The 8169-nt window shown below is 34.1% G+C and overlaps 1 non-coding gene across 1 annotated transcript; it reads right to left on the reverse strand.

The window, feature by feature from the left end:
- Positions 1-5789: 5789 nt before the first annotated feature.
- On the reverse strand, positions 5790-5896 carry LOC120579837 (small nucleolar RNA R71). The gene has a single exon (XR_005645580.1). It is a non-coding gene; the product is annotated as a small nucleolar RNA R71 (small nucleolar RNA).
- Between the last annotated feature and the right edge of the window lie 2273 nt (positions 5897-8169).

Here is an 8169-nt window from a genome sequence, read left to right on the forward strand (position 1 = left end):
TAAACCTAAGTATATCCCTAGAATTTCGCATATTTAACATGTGATTATCCTAGATCCAAATCTAAAAATCATTTTCCAATTTCAATCTAAAGTTTAAAGGATAAACACCGATATTCATGAATAACTAGATTATATATAATGTCATGATCAAAAGAAATACATCAAAGTTAGTTAATTACATCTAACTCCAACAAAAGAAAGATTTAGCCACTCATTGTAGCTTACGAGGAGTTGAGTGGTTCAACTGATCTGAGCTAAGGGATAAGGAGTTAGAGATCTTGGGTTCAAACTCGAAGACTTGCTCCATTGTAATCTCATTATAATTTGCTCTCTTTCTCTCTCTAGTTTGATAATTGTGAATGAAATGCTTAAAAATGGCCGTCGTTTGGCTTAGAAAAATCAACTATCTTCCTGAATGGAATACTTAAAAATGGCAGTTGTTGGTCGTTGTTATGAAAGTTAGTAGAAATTCACTTAGGGTGTATTTAGATGGAGATTTAGGAGGGGAAGGGAGGGGAGGGTTTACTTTTCATTTTTATATTACGAACACTAAGAAATGTTTTTTGAAGAGTTAACATATTAATATGATAAATGATCATATATAATACTTCAATCACACTTAATTTATTTTAGAAAAACATGTTATATAGTCCGTAATTTAAAAATGAAAGTTAAACCCTCCCCTCCCTTCTCCTCTTCAACCCTCAATCCAAACACACCCTTAACAAATTTCTTGCTTGCTTAGAAAAATCAACTTTCTTCACCTTGAAGTAATTGTTAGCTGTGTAAATCACTTTTTAAACTGTCTTAAAATTCACTTAGAGTGTGTTTGGATGGGGAAATGTTTTGAGGGAATTCAACTACTTTGAGTTGAATTCAAATAATAGAATTCAACTTAAAGTAGTTGAATTCCGTCAAAACATTTCCCCATCCAAACACACTCTTAGAGAATTGTGTCTGAAAATCTTAACAATCTTTCTCACTTGAAATTCGCTTAGTTCTTATGGTCTTGGCTTTAGTCACCTTCACTTCATTATCCATATTCTTCTAATGCTTGAAAAGAACAACTTTTGGATAGATTCACTTTTGGATAGATTCCTCCACTTGGTTCCATGATCCTTCCTACATGTGAAAACTACCAGACAAAAAGTAGTAAAATAGCTTTAAAAGCTTAGCAAAACAACTAAAGAAGCCCTAGTTAGAAATCTAACCTATCATGTGTGTGTTAGTGTTGGTTTGTTGTGTGGGGTGTGAGTTGAAGGAGGTTTATTAAATTTGTTGGGTTTGTTGTCATGGAGGAAAAAGAAAGGTGACAATTTTTTTCTTCATTATTACATATGATTTGGAGTTTTTTTTAATAATTATTAATTTTTTGTTTATTTTGTAAAACAATGTTGACTCAGATGCCACATCATGAAAACATACCTACTTAATGTGTCAAATCATCATTTTTACAAAGTCAGATGCTATGCAGATTAAAAATAGGAGATTCTTACATGACAAAGATATTTTTTTTTTATACAGGTAAAAAAATTACTCTTTCCATTTTTTTAAGGGCCATCTTATATTACTCTCCGATTAATGAAGTGAATTTTTTGAGTTTTTTATTTTTTATTGTACTCAGCAATAAATTTTTATTTTTTTGTGCACAAACTATCTCTTTTTCCAATAAACTTGATCTTAACAACTATTACATGGAATCAAATTTAGTTTCATGAACGTTTAAATTTTTACATGACAAAATGAACAAAGTTTGTTTAAAAAAAAACTTCATATAAAAAGAGAAATATTTGTAATTTTATTGAAAAGGAGTAAGTAGGAGTATTTGATAAAAAGTATTAATGACAAATTCTACCAATAAACTATCAAAATGATAGTTAAATAGAAACAACAAAATATACTCAAACGACACTAAAAAATAAGGGGTAATTATGTTTTTGGTCCCTATAAATATGTAAACTTTTCGTTTTAGTACCTCTAAAATTTTCCTTCAACTTTATGTTTTTGGTTTGTTTATTATTATTATTATTATTATTATTATTATTATTATTATTATTATTATTATTATTATTATTATTATTATTATTATTATTATTATTATTACTACTACTTTTCACCCCATATGTGTGTGTTATATTCCTTATATTTATTTTTTCGGTTAAATATGTTTTAGTCCCTCTAAATTTTTTAAATATGTTTTCTGGAAAATTTATTTAAAAATATGAATTCTACACATGAGTTTACTTTAAAAGAGGGGCCAAAAATGAAGATTGGAAATTTTATAGGGACTAAAAGTTGAAGGAAAATTTTAGAGGGACTAAAACGAAAAGTTGACATATTTATAGGGACCAAAAACATATTTAACCCAAAAAAATCAACATAAGGAATATAACACACACATATGGGAGCGAAAAGTAATAATAATAATAATAATAATAATAATAATAATAATAATAATAATAATAATAAAACAAATCAAGCGATTTGACTCAAATAGTTAATGAGTTTCACACGAATATTATGGGTTTGATTCCTTGGTGAAAAAAACATAAAAAATAATTAATATAACTATGACTATTTCTTTTTTCATTCTAACCTCTAATTTTAGTTTACGAAATCTTGTTATGGAGAGTTTAGTTGGAAAAACTAAGATTAAAAGTAACCAAAATATTGACAACAAATAACGTGTAGTATAACAAAATGTGTTAATTGATGTGTATATGTTGAGCAATATCAGCTAAATATCGAACATCACAGTTTTACAAGAATAAAAATAGTAAAGCAATTTATAGGTTAACAAATTAGAAAGATTGTTATATAAGAGGACAAGGATTGACATGACAATATATAAAGCTGATTAATCCCATTTTTCAAGCATACTCTAATATAAATCCTTTTGTATCTTTTCATAACATGGTGATGATATTCATTATCTTTGTCATCACCTTCACATATGGTTTTTTAGAAAATGTTGTTTCAATTTCTAATGGCAATGAGATTTTTGTTCGGGATGAGACATATGCAAATTCTTTACCTTACGAAGCCATCTTTAATTTTGGTGATTCTATAAGTGACACCGGAAATGATGCTGCATTCAGTAACAAAACTATGCCTGACAATAGTCCTTATGGCTCAACTTACTTCAAACATCCATCTGGACGTTTATCGAATGGACGATTGATCATAGATTTTATAGGTAATATCACTCTTCTTTTGTTCAATAAGATTTTCTAACATGAAAGTAAAAAAAAAAAAAAATGAAAATGCTAGAAAGTGGTATAACATGCTCTAGTTAATATAGTTTGTTAGAATCGTTCAAAATTATTAAATCTTAATGTCAATATATTTAGGATTGAAAAATTTACAAGATTGTACTCATTTTAATTGTAGCTGAGGCATACGGATTACCATTTTTGCCGGCATATATGAATGTCAACAATAGCCAAGTAGACATGAAGAAAGGAGTAAATTTTGCATTTTCAGGTGCTAGTGCACTTGAAAAGATTTATTTCGCTCGTCGTGGAATCATAGAACCACAAACAGATCATTCATTGAGTGTACAATTTGAGTGGTTTAAGAAACTAAAGTCATTCATGTGTAAAAGCAAAAAAGGTTTCATTATAACTCCCTACATATTTTGTTTGTTTTAAATATATAAATCTTCCTCATGAAATAACACAATTTTTGTTATGATGTGTGACAAAATGCACTAGCTACTTCAAAAAATCATTGTTTATAGTGGGAGAGATTGGTGGGAATGATGTTCTGCAGTATATCTCATCTAAAAAGTTTACAAAAATAAGAAAAGTTGTTCCCTATTTGGTTGAATCTATTACACATACCACCATCGTATGTTATATCAATTTTAAGTACATGAATGTCTTCTTTAACCATAAAAACTAAGCTCAATTAAACATATGACTAAATGAATATTATTTTTGGATAAATGTAATAGTGATTTTTTTTTCTTTGATGAGTCATTTATATGCTATTTTAATATGCTTTTTAGTTTAGTTTTATTTAGAATTTATATAATTTTATATTAGTATTATTTCCTTTTTAGGATAGTTTACTTTAAATTGCAATTTATTATATTTCAGGGAAGAATATTGGATGGATTGAGTCTTGGAGCAAAAGAAAGGGATTTGGAGCAAATTGGACACGAAAATACGAAGATTGGGAAACAAAATATATCTCCCACAAGTCAGAAGCCTGGCACGGCCGTGCCACCCTCCAGAAGACCTTTTGCTGCTTTTGCTTGGACTCCAAGCTATTCTATTTTGGCGCACAATCTACCGAGGAATATTCTTGGAATATACTTGCTTAGATTTTAAGTCAATTGTGTACTATAAATAGAGTAGCTAGCCATCACAAATATTCGTCTTTACTTGGAATACAATAAGTGACAATTGCTTTTCTAAATAAAGTTCTTTTCCTTTCCTTTATTTTCCTGTCTTTTACTTTCATGCTTTCTCTCTTCTCCCCCATGTCTACGATGAACATGAGTGAGTAGACTTCTTCTTGTCTTGGGATTGTTGGATAAGTCTAAATGACATAATCCTAATCAAACCAAGCCCTAAGCCTTAATCTTATGTAACCCTAATTTCTTATCTGAATTCACCGTCTTAACATGGATTAACCATTATCAAACTGTGGAAACGAAAGTGGAGGGTTTGATAATTGTTCGTCCATTATTCCAAATATCAATTCATAAAACGAAAGTGGAGCTTTGATATTCGAACAAGTGAATTCAGACAAGGATTACAAAGTCAGCGAAATAGGTTTTGCAATCTTTGAGACATATAGTTTCGATCTTCAAGGGAACTAATAACAATCAAGTCAGCGAAATAGGCTTGGTTGTTAGAGGAACCAAAATCCAATAGTAATCAAGTCAGCGAAATAGACTTGGTTTCTAGAGGAACTTAAGAGAAACTGTCTTGAGAAATTAGGTCTAACATAACATTATAAGCTTATGATTTTGGTTTGAGAAGGACTTGTTATTTAGATGAAACCAACGATCCCAAGGCTCTTTTATTATATTGCTTTTTAACAGTTTAAAAACCCCCAACTTACAATTCTCTTCTCTCTTCTAATCATCTCTAAAGGTTAATTAAATTGAACTACTCCCTGTCGGAACGATACTCTTTTATACTACTTCGGTAAGACCGTACACTTGCGGTTTTATCTCATCAAGTTTTTGGCGCCGCTGCCGGGGAGTAAACTAATTTAATTAAATCTTTCTTTGTGATTAGAACTCTCTTCTCTTTTCTCTTCCTCTTCTCATCTACTTTTCTTTCTTTTGTTTTACCACTAACTTCTTGGGTTCTCGGTTTCTTATGCGAAGAAGTAAAAGTCTCGGAGAATTTATTCCTGAGATCGAAAGATTTTTGCATAAGAAAAAGAGAGAGGCACAAAATAATACCGCTATGGCTGAACGTACTCTCAAAGAGTATACTACTCCTTCAACGGAAGAGCCACAAGCTATTATCGTGTACCCAACGGTTGCGGGTAATAACTTCGAAATCAAGCCTGCACTACTCAATTTAGTGCAGCAAAACCAGTTTTCTGGATCACCCACTGAGGATCCAAATCTCCATATTTCTTCCTTCCTTAGACTCAGTGGCACCATAAAAGAGAACCAAGAAGCCGTAAGACTTCATCTCTTTCCCTTTTCCTTAAGGGATAGAGCTAGCGCTTGGTTCCATTCCCTAGAAGTCGGTTCCATTACTTCATGGGACGATATGAGGCGAGCATTCCTCGCCCGATTTTTCCCCCCATCTAAAACAGCTAAGCTTAGAGACCAAATTACGCGTTTCAATCAAAAAGATGGGGAGTCTCTCTATGAGGCGTGGGAGCGTTTCAAGGAAATGCTTAGACTTTGTCCCCACCATGGCCTAGAGAAGTGGCTTATAGTCCACACGTTTTATAATGGCTTGTCATATACCACTAAAATGTCTGTTGATGCAGACGGAGGCTTATGCTTTGATTGAGGACATGGCTCAAAATCACTATCAATGGACCAACGAAAGAGCCGTCACCACTCCTACTCCCTCTAAGAAAGAGGCAGGTATATACGAAGTCTCTGAATATAACCACCTTGCTGCTAAGGTTGAGGCATTAACACAAAAAATTGAAAAACTTAATGTTAATGCTGCCCAACCTTCCCCTGCATCCCCTACCTGTGAAGTCTGTGGTATAACTGGTCATACAGGTGTTGATTGTCAGTTAGGTAGTGCTGCCAATATTGAGCAACTGAATTACGCTCAATACAACCAAGGAATGAGGCCAAATCAAAATTTTTACAAAAATCCTCAAGGTTCCTATGGGCAAACAGCACCACCTGGCTATACAAACAACCAGAGAGTAGCTCAGAAATCTAGTTTGGAAATACTGTTGGAAAATTGCATGATGAATCAAAATAAACAACTTCAGGAGTTAAAAAACCAAACAGGATCTCTGAACGACTCTCTCTCCAAGCTCAATACCAAGGTTGATTCCATCGCCACACACACCAAAATGCTTGAGACCCAAATCTCCCAAGTGGCCCAACAAGTGGCCATCTCTTCTCAAACACCAGGAGTCTTTCCTGGTCAAACTGAAACAAACACCAAAGCCCATGTCAATGCCATTTCTCTTGGGGGCAATAAGTTAGAAGAGACCATTACCAAAGCCAAAAGTGTCAAGGGAGAGAGTGTTAAGCTTCTAGGTGAGAAGAATGCGATAAAAACACCGCTTGATAAGAACAATACCCTTAATCCATTAAGGCTCACTAAGCTTAACTTGGAGGCCCAATTTGCTAATTTCCTAAACATACTTAAAAGGATTTGCATTAAGATCCCCTTTGCTGAAGCTTTATCTCGTATGCCTCTATACGCCAAATTTTTAAGGGAAATTTTTTCAAAGAAAAAGGCTATAGATCACAAGGAAACGATAGCTTTAACTAGGGAAAGTAGTGCAATCGTCAAGAAGCAACCCCAAAAGCTTAGAGATCCAGGTAGTTTTGCCATCCCTTGTGTGATAGGAAAAGAAACCGTTGACAAGGCCTTGTGTGACTTAGGGGCTAGTGTAAGTTTGTTGCCTTTATCCCTCTTCAAAAGGATGGGAATAGGAGAGCTTAAACCGACCGAGATGATCTTAAAAATAGCAGATCGTTCTACTATCCCTCTAGCTGGCTACATTGAGGACATACCCGTCAAAATAGAAGGGATATATATCCCGACTGATTTTGTAGTGGTCGACATAGAAGAGGACCATGATGTCCCAATAATCTTAGGACGACCCTTCCTAGCTACTGCAGGTGCTATAATAGATGTTCAGAGTGGTAGGATAGTTTTTCAAGCAAGTGATGCAATGATTGGGTTCGAGCTGGAAAATGTTATGAAAGGTCCCGCTCTTTATTCTTGTAACATGATTGAAGTACATAATGTGAAAGAACGCTTCCTAGCGTCAACTACACAATATGACATCTTTGATCCTTTCTAAGGACACTTTCTTAACGTCAAGCTAATGACAATAAACGAGCGCTTCGTGGGAGGCAACCCACGCATTTAACTGCTTTTGTTTTTGTTTTTGTTTCTTTTAATTATTTTGTAGGTTATTGTCCGAGAAAAATTCAAGAAAACAGAAAATTTTGAAGCCTCGCCCTCCAGAACCTTGGCACGGCCCGTGCTCACACTGGCACGGCCGTGCCAGACTCTCATGCACCAAACAAAAGGCCAAAGTCCAGAGTGTTGGCACGGCCGTGCCCGATCACAGGTAAGTATAACCTTACCTTTTGGACTTCTTCTTCCCTCACTCTCCAACACAAACTTCTCTCTACCTTCCACCTTCTCTCAAACCTCCATAACCATACAACTACAAACCTTCACAACCACCACCAAACCACACCCATTCACAAAATTTCTCCACCCAATCAGTCACTAACACCATTCCAATCATAACCCACCATTCCAAAACAACTTTCATCCACCCCAACCAACATCACCCAAATTCGTAACCCTCCCTAACCTAACCCAAAAACCATAAATTCTTCACCAACCTCCCTAACCCAACCCCAAAAACTCACCTAAACCTTCACCACAACACTAATCCAACCTTTTCCACCAAAACAACCCTTACCCAAACCACCACACCAAAGGCAAGGTTAAGGCAATGACTTCAAAGAGAAGT

Source organism: Medicago truncatula, chromosome 3 (genome assembly GCF_003473485.1).
Source record: "Medicago truncatula cultivar Jemalong A17 chromosome 3, MtrunA17r5.0-ANR, whole genome shotgun sequence".
NCBI classification, from domain to species: Eukaryota; Viridiplantae; Streptophyta; class Magnoliopsida; order Fabales; family Fabaceae; genus Medicago; species Medicago truncatula.